The following is a 15,429-nucleotide window of genomic DNA, read 5'->3' as shown; positions in this document are numbered from 1 at the left end:
TTCAGACTCCACTTGGTTGAGCTCATAAATCGGTGATATGATATGGGACTTTTAGAAATAATGAGGTACCAACTAATTCAGTCAGGACTAATAAGACAGAGCCAAGTTCTACATGCTTATTCATTTCACTAATGAAGAAACAGGCTGAGCTGCTTTTTCATGTCCAGGGGAGCTGAACCTTGGATACACCACATGAAAGATAAAGGTTCTTTTGAATTAGATAATTATATTGGTGTTTCCGGGAGAGAACTGATACCACCAGGTGGCATAGAGCTGTGACCAAGTTGTTATCACCTGTTGTCTCACAGGTCAAGACATGATTGAAGACTAGCATTTTTTCCAATCCAATGTGCCAATTCCAGGGTTGATATGTTTAAAAGATGTAACCACTGATTCAGCCTGGGCACTGACCAATTACAACGGACGGCAGGATAAAGGGTAAAAAACTGGTATACCTGTACCAGTAGATTCCACCTGAACATCAGCCAGACTTCGTGAGTTTTTTCTTAAAACCTGGACTTAGGAATTGGCTGGGAGTTTCTTCTTCCAAAAACCCAATCATTGTGTTATAAGCCTTATAAATAGAATGAGTAGTCATCTAGAAAAAAAGAAGCCCTCTAATCTCATCTCACAGTGTTGAAAAATTACCTCAATCCATCATGAAAGAGACAGGCTACCAATAGATTTTACGTAAACCCTTAAGAGCACTATTAAAGGGGAAAAAAATCAGAAAGTTGGCATGATGTTCCTGACAAGCCTGCCAGCACTGCTGGGTGAGGCTACCTCCAGCCAAACCACAATTTCTGCCATAATAAAACTGAATTATGAGACCAAAAAAAAAAAAAAAACATCTTACTCTAGTTTAGGCAGGTTATAAGCTGAGTTATCCTTGAAAAGCTTTTGGAGGGAGGAAAAACAAACTCAATTTGTAGAGGAGAAAAACGAGGCCATAAGCAACGCATAAAAACCCTACCCAGGAAAACCTTACCGTACATCACACTTTCATTGAAGGCAGAAATAAATAAGCGGACACATTTATCAGCAGCTCTCCTAAAAGTGCAGTACTTTACAGCAGGTAAGTAGCTCAGTGAAATGTGAAGGTGTCCGCAAAGAACCACATCGATGTGATGGTAAGTAACACGGGTGTTGAGGAGACAAGAGGGATCAGTGAGGACTGTCACAGCCGGAAAGTTGGTGCCCATCTAAGGGGTCAGCCACCACTCACTGATGCCCATCTAAAGGGGACCAATGTTGATGGATCTTATCCATTTTATAATGAAAAGTCAATAATATAGGTGTTTTTCTTACATTTCTTGATTTTTTAAATACAGGCAAACAATTTTGAAAAAAATACTTTTTTTTATCTTTCTTCAGGTCAACACTAGGTGTGACAAACTGAACATTACACAGGCCACAGGTTGCAACCTCTGATTTAATCCATGGCTTCCTTCATTCGGAAATGTTTTCTGAGCATCTATGGAGTACCAGATACTGTGCTCCACCTAAAGGATACATTTCATAAGACAAAACGACTGCCTTCAAAAATCACATAATCTAATGTACGATAGAAATGATGTCCAAGTAATTATAATACCAGACAATTCATGACTCTGGGTACGTAACAAGGGAACACGAGCCCAGACTTGAAGAAGGTCAGAAATGTCTTTGCCAAAGAAGTGATATCTAAGTTGAATCCAGAAAGGTAGCTCTTAAACTAATATATCAGTTAGCTTTGGCTGCATAACAAACCACTCCAAAATGTAATAGCTTAAAATAACAACTTGTTTAGCTCATAATCACGTGGGCTAGCAATTTGGTTAGGCCCAGCTGGGCAGGTTCTGCTGATCTAGGAATTGTTAATACATCAACAGAGAGCTGCTGGGTTGGTTGGGGGTTGGCTGAGAGTTGCTGGTCTAGGATGGCCCGGCCCGGACAGCTCTCCTCCCCATGCTCTCTCATTCTCCAGCACGCTATCCTCGGGTTTTTGACATGGCAGCTGGACGTGTTTGTAAGAGAATGAGTGAACCAGACAAGCTTTTTTGAGGCCTAGACTCAGAAATGGCACACAGGAATTTCTGCTGCACTGTTTTGACTGAAGCAAGTCCCAGGGTCAGCCCAGCTTCAAAGGGAGAGGAAATGGTCTCCACCTCCTCATAGGAAGCACATTGCAAAAGGTGTGGGTTCACAGAGGGGTGGAGAACTGTGGCCATGACAACCTCCTTCACCTGATAAGAAGGCATGGTACATGCAAAGGCCTGAAGATAAGAAAGAGCAAATGGAAGCAAAGGGGATACTGAGGAAAGACATGAGAGAAGGCAGAAGTGTGGAGAAGGCAGAAGAAGGCAGATCATGAAGGGCCTACCATGTATGTGGCCCAGCGAAATATATTTTTTAAAAAAAGGTTTCTCTGTGCTGATTTTGTGTGACGATTACAATACAGGTGCAAAATAAATGGAAAATATAATGTAAGGTTGAATATAAGCATCCTGAATAAAATACACTGGGGGCTCAGAAAAAGGAGATATCATATCTAGTTTTAAAAATTAGGGAAGGCTTCATGAAGGAGGTAGCATTCAAGCTGAATTTTGAAGAACAAAAACATTTAGGTAGGTAGAGGTAGAGAGGTAAAAATTCAGCTACAGTACAGGGGAAGGAAAGCCAAAAACGTGTATAATATAGCAAGCAGTGTGGTTTGGCTAAGCTGAGGGTACCAGTTCTCCATCCTTTTTGACCTTAACCCCCTCAAAGACAATGTTCATATGTGATGCTCTCCTGCAGTCAAACACCGATGATGCCTGACTTAAGACAGGATGTGGTATTACGTAAGATCACCAGGTCCCTGATTATTATCTCGCCCACTGGTCCGTTGTGACACTGAGTTTGAGATCCACTAATGTAAGTTTTGGTAAGGGAGCAAAGAAAGATGCAGCAGAGAAGATAAGTTGCAGGCAGACCCTGGAGGTTCTCAAATGCCAGGCTGCGGAATTTTAACTTAGTAAAGGCAGTAAAGAGTCCCTGACTTTTTTTGAGTGAGATAAAAACATAAATTATGCTGCATTTTGCAAACATTTGTCTGACAAAAGTCAGTAAAATGGAGCAGGGAGAGGCTAAAAGAGGGTGTTTCTTGCCATAACCATGGCAGATATCACTAATCATCAAGGGACTTTGTCTAGAGAAACCCAGATACATCCCCAAATTCTTCCCAACTTAGGGCTCTTCGGGTGTAGAAGGTTGTGGAGCTGAAAAACAAATCGGAAGCTGGTGGCCCCCTAGGGCTAGAGATAGGCAACCATTTCCGAGGTGAGAGCCCATTTGGGTTGGGAGCAGAACCAAGGTGGTGTGCGGAGGTGGCAGTGAAAATGGAAAGAGGGAATATATTCAAGAATGTGGGTGAAGTATGTCACTAGGGTTTGATACTTGCTCAACTGGGAGGTGAAGGGGAGGAGAAAACCAAACGTCATTCCAATTTTTAAAGATTTTTTAAGGAGAGCATTCTGGAGACACTGAGAAAAAAAAAAGAAAACTTGGGAAAACAAACTGATTGTGAAGGTTTGAAGAAATGGATTCAGTTTGAGTTCTGGGTATAAACCCCAAGCCTAAAAGCATTAGAATGAGGGCTGAGGTTAAAGTGTGTAACTACAACACAAAACAAAAATCTCGTGAATATAGCATTTCATCCAAAATTCAGCAACATTGAAAGAATATGTATGGGAGGGAAACAACCTTCTAATTTTCCCTAAAAATACTATAACATTGTTCAAGATTCTTGGCAAAATCCAGAAGAGGAAGAAAGGTGTAAAAGTGGTTGCCAGAGAGTTGTTTTGTTTTGTTTGCATAAGAAACAATTGGGAATAATGACTTCTGCATTGCATACAGGGCCATGACGGCACAAGTGGAAATCTGACATTTCCTACTCCACCTTTCAATTTCCACTCTGAGTCTTAAGCTCAGACTTGATGAAACGTGTAAAAGAAGACTTGATCAACTTATGAAATCCATGTTCTTGAGATTTCCACCTCTTGAAATTGTTTTTCATGCAACAAAAGTGGGAGTCCATGTTCAGAGGAGAGGAGCTGAGTCTTTAGTAAAGAACTGTGGCTTAGAGTATGGGTTCTGGATTAAGATACTCTTTAGTTGAAATTCCAGCACCGCCCTAACTGGAAGAAATCACTTAACTTCTTTATGCATCTATTTCCTCATCTGTAAAATGGGGATAATAATACTATCCACTTCTTAAGGTTATTGTAAGGATTAATTGAAAAATACATGTTAAGTGCATTCAATTCTTAAATATGATTGCTTCCCAATTACCCTTATTTCATTCTGTATAGACACAGTTCCAAGTGCTAATGAATAATTCCTCTTATAGGTTAATACGCTCCATGGGGAGTTCTCACATTTTTTTTTTTTTTAATTTCCTTTGGTTTCACATGAATAGATAAAGAACTTCAAGAACCTGTAATGAATGAATGAATGCCTCCTATAAAGGGAATTCTCAGCGGCTTCCCCACACTCTGAGAAGACATAGTAATGCTAGCCACAGAGTTAATCTGCTGAGAAACGCCAGTGTTACCCAAATCTCCGGGTATGTGAAATTCGGGAGAAGGATTTCAAAAAATGACCTTCCATATTCTTGTTTCTATTTGTATGAACCCCGAAAGGTAAATCAGTTGGGAAAGGACTAGAATACCCTTTCATATGTCAACTCCAAAGATTTACTTATAAATGTTTCCTCTTATTAATATAGTAACACAAAGATGGGGTCCTGTCATTAAATCAGCATAGTTCAGGGATCTGAGCATTTTGGAAAGCAGTAGCCTGCCCTGGAAAGGGGACCTGGCCAGAAAACTGCCCATTTGCAAACCAAGAGTTGTTCTGCCAAGTGAGCCTGATCCTGGGTCTATCGTAACATTCTGTAACAATACAAAATCATTTCTTCCGAAGGCTACATTTTCTCCTAATGTCTTAAATCAGCACATGATTTCTTTATCAAAGAATTTTCTGCAACAAGTGTTGGCAGTACTGTGCTGCTAGATGTTGAACAAGTGGATCTTCAGGATCCAAAGGCCCTGGAATATAACACGTGCCAATTTCTATGGTGTAAACATTCCTACTGTGGCTGATTTCAAGCTACCAAAGGAAGTCACTAAAAGTGATGTTGGGAAGATCCGTGCACAATTGGTTCCGATGAGCCAGTATGAACTTCCTTCGACACATAACTGTCACTGAACAAACCACCTCTTAAGCCACAGTCTCAAGTATAGTCTCAGATGACAGTGCTCTCCCTGGAGCCAGGGAGATGATGTGGAGCAGGAATTGAGACTAGATGCCCCAGGTGACTGTTGAAACCATAGCCAGCTGGTACACCCAGCTTTGTTTGTCTCATAAATACATTTTGAGGGTTTGTTTTGTTTTTTAAAATGCCAGCTGCTCTTCCCAGACCAGGTTAGACTGGAAAAGCAATCAGGAAATGTGGGAAGCAATAAAAACAATATTGAAAACAATTCCAGGAGAATCCAAGGCCTGTAGGGGCCCCATTTCTTGGCAGAATCCCAAGAACCTCATGCTACCCTCCTGAGCAGCCATTAAAATTCTCCTTCACGGTCACCAGTCACCAATGTATTCTCTGCACTCCCTTCTCGTGGCTTCAGTAGCTGCATTAATCTGGGGGTGACGAACCTCTGACCACCTTCTTTCTTTCTTTGCAAGTGTCTCTTTGTCGCTGAAGCTATTTTCAGTGAGGTGTGAGGCAAATTTTGCCTCATGAACCTTGGGTACAAGTGTTCTTGGACCCCTACCTTTTCGGGGAAATGTGGGACAGATTCCCTCATGCTGAATGGAAAGATAGCTGAGTAGTACAAATTTGAGTCACAGCGAAAGTGTCCCTTGCTGCCTGGAGCCTAGGTGTCAGAGTTCCGTCTCTTTAAGGTGAACTCTGACATTATGGGGTGGTTCTTGTCCTTCTGTTTTGGAGTCTTGATGCTGGGGATGGATAACTGGCCATCTCACACTTTCTATTAAAATTTTTTCAAGAGTTCCCATTCCACCCTGATGCAAGGAGGACTTCTGATGCCTGCCGCAAGAGATGGACAGATTAGTTTGGGTCCTTTCCTCCCTCTCAACAGTGTATGTGCACTAGAGATTTGGTATGTTCTCCATTTTTCTCACCTAGTGTTGACTTGACCTTGTCTCTTAGCAGAGAAGCAGGCACTTTCTTCTCTGAGGGGGAAATGAAGAGACCGACAAAGGTCTCATGACAGAAAGGCTTTGGAAAGCTGCCTATTTGGAAGAACATTCAGAGCCAGCTCCTGGCATTTCTGCTTTAACCAAAGAGGCAAGGTTTCCAGGTATCATTTCACAGCTCAACTCTTTCTTTTGGCAAAGGTGACTGGATGGGGACATGTCTGTCCTCACCCTCCTATCAGGAACCTACTGCACAGGATTATGGATGGAATACAGAGAAGACGTATGTGATATTGCTGTGCAAATTGCAGAGTGCTGAAAAGATGTTAATTATCAGAACAGCAATCCCCCAGAGTTGATGGCTTAACCCATTTCTTCCTCTAAAACTTTACACACTCTTCTACTCTGATACTTACTATTTCATGAGTGTGCGTCTCTCCACTAGTCATTTTGGTCGTGAGTCCCATCCTATTCCTCTCCGTATCATCAGCACCATCCCAAAGCTTCACACATAGGATCCCAATTTTACAAATGAAGAAACTGAGGCTCAAAGAAGTTTAAAGAGATAATAAGTGGCAGACATAGGATTTGAATTCACATCTTTTGATTCCCACTGCAGCAATCACATCAGCTTGACACATGATAAGTGATCAAAAAATGCCCAATGATGGAGGAAAAGAGATAGGGCAGCCATCGCCCCTCAGCTGCCAGGAACTGGATCCTCATGGGCAGCCCCTCCCCAGCTTGTGTTCTCCAGGGCAGGACTCGGATACAGAGTCTCAGAAGAACAAGGACCACATTTTCTCTGCAAAGCAGAGAGGCCAGTGTTGGAGAAACAAAGGCCTTCTCGAGATCAAACAGAGGGGCTCCCACGGGACAATAGCTGAGTCCCAACTATACAAGAATGACAACCTGCTGTCTTCCTCCTTTTACAAAGGTCTCGAAAGAGCATGTGTGCCCACCCCCCCTTCCCAACTCACCTTTCAATCCTCTCCCCTCCCCCCACCACAGAGCTTCAGGAAAGCAGCCTAATGATTGCTGCCCTAGCTAGCCAGCTTCTTTTCCATTCTAGGCCTTTGCCCAAGTTTTTCCTTTGCCTAACATGCCCTTTCCCTTCTTTCCTCTCAAGAACACTTACTCAGGCTTCAGCATTTCAGCTCAAAAGCTGTCTTCTCTCTGCCCTCCATGACCCTTTGATTCCTGCATCAATCACATCTCGCTGTGCACTTGCCCAGAACACAGTTTTCTGCCTGGAGTTAGAGCACTGGTCACATTTAATTATTGCCACCAGTATCAATGCCAGCCTCCCCCACCACCAGACTGTGACCACACATGGAGGCTGAGACAATTTCCTAACAATTTCACCTAGCACAACAGGAGATGGATGGGTAAGCATTTGTTAAACGAATAAAGCAATGAATGGTGTAGAAAGAAAAGTGTCTGGTGAATACATCAGTGAAAAAAACCTCTTCTTCAACCCCTGCCTTATGAAAACTTTGCCTTATGAAAACGCTTGCCTCATGAAAGCTCTGCCACTGCACACTCAATTTTCAAATCACTAGGCAACTACTAAATACATCAAAGAAATCAACCAGCTGGTTCACAGAGGAAGTGGTGCGGGGGGTCGAGTGATGGACACTGCAGGACCCTGAATTGTGGGGGAAAGCAGAGGCATGCAGGGCACAGGAGAAGGAGAAGGCTCTGGGGCAGTCTGAGGGCAAAGGCACTTGCTGTCAGACAGGCTTATGTCACCTCGAGGATAGTGTGTTCCAGTGGGCTTTACAGCTTTTGCTCATGAAACCCCTAAAATAATTTTTCACTCCCTTACCCATTTTTAAAGATGACATCTAAAGCTTTTATATGCTTACATACTTACAAAAGTTGTGTTATATAATTTGTTGTACATTGTACACATATTTTAAATACGTTTTGGCCAAAAACTTGAGCACCAGAATCGGTATATTAAATTTACAGAAAATATCTACAGACCTTAACTGGCCAAAAAAAACCCATCATTAAATCAGGCAGCCCAACAGAATTACTGTTAGAAAACACGACTTCATTTTTATTTCCAGTAAATATATTCATACACTCCCTGTCCTCATGATAACCTTCTCACTCATTCGTAATTCTAAGGTAGTCAGAGAGACAAGGCATGAGTTTGAAACCTAGATGAAATGAGATGCGTTCCATTTCTGTTTGCTTTGCTTTTACTGGGCTCTCCCTCTGGAGCAACGTGTTCTGAGATCATCTCTTCGTATGATGCCCAGGAGACTTCTATCCATCTCGGGACCATGGTCAGATTGTATGCCCACAGTGAGAGCCCAGCTGAGAGAGAAGTTTGCCTCTCTCTTTTCTGACGCAGAACTCAGATGAGTTCTCGTGCAAAAAAAATGTGGAAAGCAATTCAAATTTAAGTTGAGGATCTGGAAATTAATTCCCGTAGATGCTAACTATGCCCCTGTGCCCTTGGAAGTCTTCAAGCACCTTTACCTGCAACGCCGTGTGCAATGCCTTCTGGAACCTACTCTTACATCCCAGTTGCCCCTGTCTCAGGACTCTTCCTCAACCACTACTGCAGCACCCATCCAGGTTTCTTCTTTTTGCCAACCCTCTGCCTTCAGAACCCAGGCTCCAAATTCCTGATTCTCACCACCTTTCCTTCATCCTGGGAAAACTCCTTTAGTTCAGGGAGAGTGATTTTAAAGAAGTATTAAACATGAAGGGATTAATATTGTGAAGCTATTGATGACCGATAGCCTGCCCAAGTTTAAGGTCGTGTTTGCATTTTTCAAAGAGAAACTTGTTTACCAAACGGAGTCTTTCACGGGTTAGAAATTTGGGTGAGTATAAGAGAAGCTATGGGCACTGGGGAAGAAATGTTCTAGATGATTCCAAGACAATTTAAAACCAATTTTGATCACTGTGCTGGGAAGCAGTACATTGTTAAGTAGGATCTAAGCCTGACCAATAGAATCCCATATTTTAAACCTGCAGGAGGTAAGAACTGGGAAAAAGTCATCAGTGCCAATTAGTTGGTGGATGTTACTGCAGTGCTGGAATGGAGGTGGAATGAGATCCAGACAAACTTGACTTAAGTCCCAATATCCCTGGAAATTCCATCAAATCCAAGTCTTTGGAGGTGGGTAGTTGTAATCTACTCAGAATCGCAGATATTTTTTAATCAATAAAATAGAGAAAGGCATCCCGAGGATGGGAAGGCCCATGTGACACAGTCAAGTAGACAATAAAAGAACTGAGATTCTCAAGGTTATTTCAGGTTATGCTGCGTATACCTGGGACTGAAGCCATCAAGTTGTAAGAAAAAAAAAAAAAAAGGCCATATCCAAGATGCTGCTGCTTTCCCTCAGGCATATGGTAAATTTGGAGAAGTTTGTTCTGCAGGCCTAAGGAAATGAATCTTGCTTTCCAAAATGAAGTAGGAAAATGGATTTCTGCCACTTGACTTCACCAATTCATCAAATAACTCTGCAAACCAAATCTGTATCCCTGAATATGGAGATGAAGATTCACAGAAAGAACAGCCAAAAGGTACCTTTTGAATTCCACTGTAATGATGACATTCAAATGACCCGACCACACAGCATTGCAATTCAGATAGAATGAAAAAGAATGTGCTGTTGCAATCAGAAACATAAGTGAGTGTGAAGAATCTATTCCCCAACCCCCTCCATCCACATATTACTTATTTTTGTAATATATATCGGTGTCTTCTCAATGTCTACAGGATCCTGTTTGCGAACATGAACGACCATGGCTTTGTTCTCTCTGGAGAAAACAAAACACTATCAATCAAAGCAAAGCTACGTACGTACCCAGACCTGCCGCAGTAGCTGCTTATTCAAAACCGCATGTCATTCCTCCTGCAAAGCAGTGTCCCCAATGCTTCTGTATCCTCAGCCCCTGCTCAGAAGAGCAGCGCTGCAGGTTAGCTTGTGGAGGCTGAATGCTCTAACCAAGGAAGCCAAAGCCTGGCCAACTTAACTACTTGCATGCTGACTCACTCAAGGGGCAGGACGCCACGCAGCTGAGCCTGCCTGTGGGCGAGCACCGACACCATCCTTGCAAGGTCACATCTGGAAGTCACCATTTTGCACCCTGTACCTACACTGCCCAGGAAGCGGTCTTTCATTTTCTCACCCTGACCTGCTTCTCCTATTTGATTTGGAAAACGTGAAATTATTTCTCCACTACATCAACTACACACCACTGAGAGGACCTTTTGCAAGACAAATCGGCATGGAGATGTAAGTGAGGACCATTTTGGATGAATGAGTTAAGCCTGGGAGAGGGGATGCCCCCATTTTCTAGAATGGCTGTAAGTCCATGGAGCAAATTGATTACACATGGCCACCTTGGTAGTTAGGGGAAGCAAATAAGACCATGTTTACATTTTTCCTAGTGTCCTTCTGGGCAAAATCAAACACCAATTCCCTGTAGTACTGCAGTATTAAATAACATCACAGTATTGAAACAAGTCGCATGATTACTAGGGGTCTCTAGGGGAAGAGTTCATACTTCTAACACTTTGGGGCCCAGATTAGCAGATATTAAAGGCAGGGAAAAGCAGACTTGTAATGTTTGATTGGGTCTTTGAAATCCATGTCATTCCACCCATATCACATGCAGGAGGCACAGAAGCCTAGAACTCCTCAAAAAAACTAGTGCCACTTTTCCAGTTATTGGTCAGTCACTTAGAATAGTAGCTATGGGGCAAAAACTTGCCCCTCATCCTTGGGCAAGTCTCTGGTTTTCTTTGGGCCATTACAGAGGTCACCCTAGGACTTACAGGGGAATAGAAGTTAGGTGTAAAGCAGGGAGGAGTGGTATAAGTGTTTTGTAGGAAATCCACTGTTTCAGGCAGGCAGGAACTAGACACGCAACTGGATGGGAACCTGGGATTAGAGAGTTACAATACAGGTTCCCTGTTCTTCCCACTGACTGGAGCTGCAGCGTTGCTGGCGGAGGTTAATTAGCTACTAATTGGGCTCCAGGGCTCTGGGGCCTCCTTTGCCTAAAGTGCCTCTACCTTGGGGGCCTGCAAGCTCTAGCAAAGGGAGTGCAAACCCATCTGTGCACCAAACACAGCCTGTAGACTGAATGTGTAATAATAAGAATGGTGATAGTGTAACAAAAGCAGTGGCTACTATGTTGAGTGCTTATTGCATTTCAGCAAATGTGCCGAATGCTCTGCATATGTTCTGTAGCAAGGACTGCTAGCTCTTCCAAAAAATCTGTGCTGCTCTCTTCTTCCTGGCTTCCGCTACAGTCAGGAGTAACCATGTACCTGAGGTCTGGCCAATGGAAAGTGAGCAGCAGTGATTGGCACCAATTCCATTCTTGGCCTATAACAGAGTGCGAGGAAGATACCGACAGTGACCTTGGAAGTTATGGAAAGCAGACAGTGACAAGCCTCCCTTAGCCTAAATGACCACATAGAGAGAACTGCTGACCTTTGCAATTGCTTTTAAATTATGGGGGAGAAAATGGATGCCAACCTAAAAATGCATTTTTCAAAATTCTTTCAGGGACATGTAAGAAAAACAGTTTAAAGAACACTTGTCACCAGAACAAAGACTAGACTCCTTAACCAGCTATTCAAACTCACCCCAGCCCAAGCCCTTTCCTTTATTTCTGTCTTCGACATTTCTCCTGCTCAGACTCCCATTCTGGGTCTCTTTATGGTTCCTAATTGTACTTGCCCTTCCCCACCCCTGCTCAAACTTTTATTCTCACTGTCGTGCGGGAGACCCTGCTCGCTGCGCCATTTGTCGAGCGGGGCGGCCTGCGGGGTCTCAGCTCCCGCTCCCCACACAAGAACGCAGGACATGGTGAGGCCGAAAAGGAACACCCACGGAGCCATAGGTAGGGGAGTCATACCACTACGGTCTCACTGGAGGCTGGGTTCACTGGACGTGTGACCTGCTGTCCGTTTTCTCAGCAACCGACTGACGACTCTCGACGACTCTCCTCCACTCTCCTCCGTAGCCGCAGCAGTTATATTAGTGGCCAATGGCTCAATGGCCACAGCTGACAGCCAACCAGCCACAGCTGATGGCCATCCACTACCCGAGCCAGCACCCCTCCACGTGAGGCCGAGAGCCTGTAAACTACTTTCTGGGGCTCTGCCCCCACACTCACCCAGAACACTTTCCCAACTACTCCCCTCTTAGCTGAATCATACCTTACGGAGGCAGTTTGAAAACATGGCTGCAAATTCGTTGACACTCCATCCGTGGGAAAGTGGAGCTCTATGTCATCGCCCCTTGAATCTGGGCAGGGTTGTGGCTGCTTGTGTCTGACAACTGAGACTATAGAAGCGATGCCATGGGACTTCACAAAAGGCCTTGCAGCTTCCATGCTTCCCGGAACACTGGTTCTTGGAACTGTTGGAAAACAAAATTCAACAGATTATATTTTGAAGATCTTACTTGCTTTATTCAATGATTCATGAATCAGATAGCATCCATTTTAGCAGATAGAAAGGAGCTCTGAAGACCTGTACAAAATGAAAGGCTTTTATAGGCAGAAGGGAGGAACAAGGAAGTTATACCAACCAACCCAAAAAAGCAGGTTGGTTATTGCAGGGTGACTTTCCTATAGGGACGGTAAGGGCCTATTAGGCACATGACCTAACTCGTGCAGATCAGGCGATTCCTGACTGACTGATTTAAGATTCTATCTCTGGGAGAGTCAAAACCTTAACTAAGTCTCGGTTTGGTGACTTGGGACTTAGCCTAAGTAATGGCATTTGGGGCATGTTGTCTTGTTTTTAACAGAACTCTGAGTCAGCGCGTAAGAAGTCTGGAAATCCTGAAGCCACCAACCAGGAGAGACCATGTGTAGGTGCTTCAGTCACAGTTTCAGCTGGATTCCTCCTTCCAGCCATCCCCTCCAAAACACCAGATATGCAAGTGAAACCGTCTTAGACTCAAAACTCGGCCATCTGCCAGCTGAATACCATGGAGGAAACCCCAACAGAAGTATCACCCAGCCAAGCTCTGCCCAAATTCCTGACCCACAAAACCATTAGCCATAATAAAATGGCTGTCCTTTTAAGCCTCTATGTTTGGTGTTATTTGTTACATAGTAAACATAACTGGAACACCCTCCTTCAGGGCCCACATCAGGGTGCATATTTTTCAAGAAGCTTTCTCTGATCATTCTACCACTTATATCTTTTGAGTTGTCTGATCCTTTGTAATTTTGGTCGTGAATTAAAATTTTTTTTAATTGGGAGTTGTCTTATTCCACCTAGGGTTCAAACTCCTTTTATTTTACCATATTGCTTTGTATCACCTTATATAATAATGAATAAATTTTTGATTGATAAGAATGCTACCCATGTAACATGAGACATATCTGTAACTGTGAGGTGGAGGAGTGGGGGCTGGCGGTGTGGTACTTCTTACCTGATTTTGCTCTCTATGGGCACCAGAATCTTGACTGCAATGGTCAGTTAGTATTGAAGTGCCCACTATTTGCCAGGCACTCCTTAAGCCCTGAAGATAGAATGGTGACTAAAACAAAGTCCTTCTTTTCATGATGCTTCCATTCTAAATGGAGGAAGACAAACAAAAAATAAAATTAAATATAACATATTAGGTTATAAGTGATTAGAAAGAAGAAAGCAAAATAAGAGGTGAGAGAAGCTTATTATTTTGTATAGTATAATCAAAGAGGCCCTCTCGGATATGGTGGTATCTCAAGATACACCTGAAGGAAGTGGGAAGAAAGTGTAAGTCATGCTTACACCTGGGGAAAAAGCATTCCAGGAAAAATGAGTAGCAGACACCAAGCTCCCCAGGAAAGAATATGCTGGCTGGGTTGAAGGAAGAAAAGATGCCTAGGGTGACTTGTGCAGAGAGTGCAAGAGAGGGACCAGTGGAAAATGTGGTTAAGATGTGGGCGACGGAGGTGCAGGGCCTGGAGGTCGGGAAGGTCTTACAGATCAAGGCAAGGACTTCAGGTGTTGCTCCAAATGAGATGGGAAGTCATTAGAGATTTTTGAGCAGAGCAGTGGTATAATCTGTTCTTTAGAAAGCTTGCTTTACTATTTATCACCTAGATTCGATGTGGAACATACACATCGCAGAGAGACAAGCTTAAAAGAAGTGAGACTAATTTGGAGCCAAGCAAGGGACTGAGATTAGAAGGCTGGTCGTGGACAGCATGTGAAGTGGTCTAATATGGATGTGTTTTGAAGGCATAGCCAACAGGACTTCTTGTTGTGTTTAGAAGGATGAGAGAGAACTTTGAGTCCAGAATGATTCCAAAGCCTTGTAGATTGAAGAACTGGTAGAGTGGAGTTCACCTTGGCTGAACTGGGGAAGAGTATGAGAGAAGCAGGTTTGGTTAAAGAGAATCAAGCCTTTCTGGAGGGATTCTTCAGCTCAAGACTTTATGAAAATGACTTGTTGAGATTGGTTGGAAGTGACCTACTACCCATGAAGACAATGGTAAACAAAAGTATATCCCAAAGGAAGATAGCTTTTTAGGTGGTATAGAGTGGACACTTTTTCTTTTGACAGTTATGGTTTTGATGTGAATTAGAGATATAAATTATAGAGTAAGGCTAAACCTATTTTTAAGGCCTTTATTGGAAGAAATGCTTATTAAATACTAGTACAAGTGATAGCTGTGGGGAAAAATCATGTCAGCTATACACTAATGGGTGAACTTTGGGAAATACTGGTGTACAATTTAATATCCAATTAATTTGAGTACCTGTAAAGGTCAGTCTCTGAGAAAAGAAGCCTTAGCCACTTAGTCTGTCCTGATTCATCCAAATTCTTATTTATATACAGTTGTCTATATGTCTTATATGATGCCCCACATTTTTGTTTCACACGAGGTCTGCTCAGGGGTGGTGTGTTCTATCCCAAAGGACAAAACTAGCATTTGTACCTAATTCACACTCCATGTTCACATAGAATTGCGCAGAGGTTACGCTAATGGAAGTCCTTATAATTTGGGTGATTTCTAGAGGAGAATATGCTTTTCTTCAGAAGCCCTGCACAAGGCCACTTGCTGCCTTATCCCCTGTCTTCCAATAGCTAAAGGTTGCAGGCAGCTAAGCTCCCAAACTCCAGCAAATGACCCCCTCTGAGTCTGCATGTGGCTCCTGTGACACCAGTGATCTTTGGTGCTCCACCTGACGTGGTTGCTGGTAAGAATCCCTGCCTGCTTCGCATAGAAGCAGGAAAGAAGTTATGCCATGAACCC

General features: G+C 43.1%; 1 protein-coding gene across 1 annotated transcript in view; it reads right to left on the bottom strand.

Moving 5' to 3' along the window:
* Nucleotides 1-10,165, bottom strand: part of ASAH2 (N-acylsphingosine amidohydrolase 2) — an 89,172-nt gene extending 79,007 nt beyond the window's left edge. The window contains exon 1 of the mRNA XM_019738657.3: nucleotides 10,020-10,165. The gene's annotated coding sequence lies outside the window, so the exon portion shown is untranslated. The remainder of the gene's footprint in view (nucleotides 1-10,019) is intronic.
* Nucleotides 10,166-15,429: the final 5,264 nt, after the last annotated feature.

The sequence above is a fragment of the Rhinolophus sinicus genome, chromosome 15 (genome assembly GCF_057876585.1).
Source record: "Rhinolophus sinicus isolate RSI-liver-muscle chromosome 15, RSI-T2T, whole genome shotgun sequence".
Taxonomy (NCBI): Eukaryota; Metazoa; Chordata; class Mammalia; order Chiroptera; family Rhinolophidae; genus Rhinolophus; species Rhinolophus sinicus.
The sequence above is the reverse complement of the archived record's forward strand: the minus strand, read 5'-3'. Positions and strand labels throughout refer to the sequence as shown.